This window comes from Musca vetustissima, unplaced genomic scaffold (assembly GCF_032173495.1).
Source record: "Musca vetustissima isolate MV318-11 ecotype Yass unplaced genomic scaffold, APGP_CSIRO_Mvet_v1 utg20051, whole genome shotgun sequence".
In the NCBI taxonomy this organism is placed as follows: domain Eukaryota; kingdom Metazoa; phylum Arthropoda; class Insecta; order Diptera; family Muscidae; genus Musca; species Musca vetustissima.
Window position 1 is genome coordinate 267,461 of NW_026879680.1, and position 1,119 is coordinate 268,579.

Sequence of the window (1,119 nt, forward strand, 5' to 3'; positions counted from 1 at the left end):
CTTCTGGAAGAGAATGAAAAGAATATTGGAATTAATGATTAGAATTTTGTATCCAATAAAATATGTAGTAGTTAATCAAAAATTAATCAATTAAATAATAAAATAGTCGTAAAATTCAAATGGGAGCTAGTTCTCATATGGTGAAAAACCTCCTCACAGTAAAAGTGGATAATTTGAAATGTTTTATTATTTCTTATAGAAGAACAAAAAGTCTTCTTAAGAAGAGACGTGAATGCCTTATAATTGATGAGGATAGGGTATTCTTTAGAAGAGAATAAGCTCTTCTTATAGAATGAAGGCCAGAAGGTATTCTTATAGAAAACCCGTATGTATTTTTATAGAAGGTTTTATTAAGAAGAGACAGAAGGTCTTCATTTATATAAGACTAGAAGGCCTTCTTATAGAAGACCAGGAGGTATTTATATAGAACACCAGAAAGTCTTCATATAGAAGAGAAAAAGGCCTTTTAATAGAAGTCGAAAAGATATTTTTATAAAAGATTAGAAGGTCTTCTAATAGAAGATTAGAAGCTCTTCTAATAGACAAACAGCAGGTCTACTAAAAGAAGATGATAAGGTCTTCTTATAGAAAATGATAACGCCTTCAGAGTCTTGGTTTTCTACCACAAGGTCTCCTTATAGAATAACAGAAGGTATTACACTACTGGCCAGAAGGTCTTCTTATAGAAAACCAGAATGTATTTTTATGGAAGGTTTTATTAAGAAGAGACAGAAGGTCTTCATTTATATAAGACTAGAAGGCCTTTTTATAGAAGACCAGGAGGTATTTATATAGAACACCAGAAAGTCTTCATATAGAAGGCCTTTTTATAGAAGATCAGGAAGTATTTATATAGAACACCAGAAAGACTTCATATAGAAAACGATAAGGCCTTTTAATAGAAGCCGAGAAGATATTTTAATAGAAGACCAGAAGGTCTTCTAATTAGAAGGTCTTCTAATAGAAGATCAGAAGGTCTTCTAATAGACGAATAGCTGGTCTACTAAAAGAAGATGATAAGGTCTTCTTATAGAAAATGATAACGCCTTCTAAGTCTTGGTTTTCTACCAAAAGGTCTCCTAATAGAAGATGATAAGGTCTACTTATAGAAGACCAGAA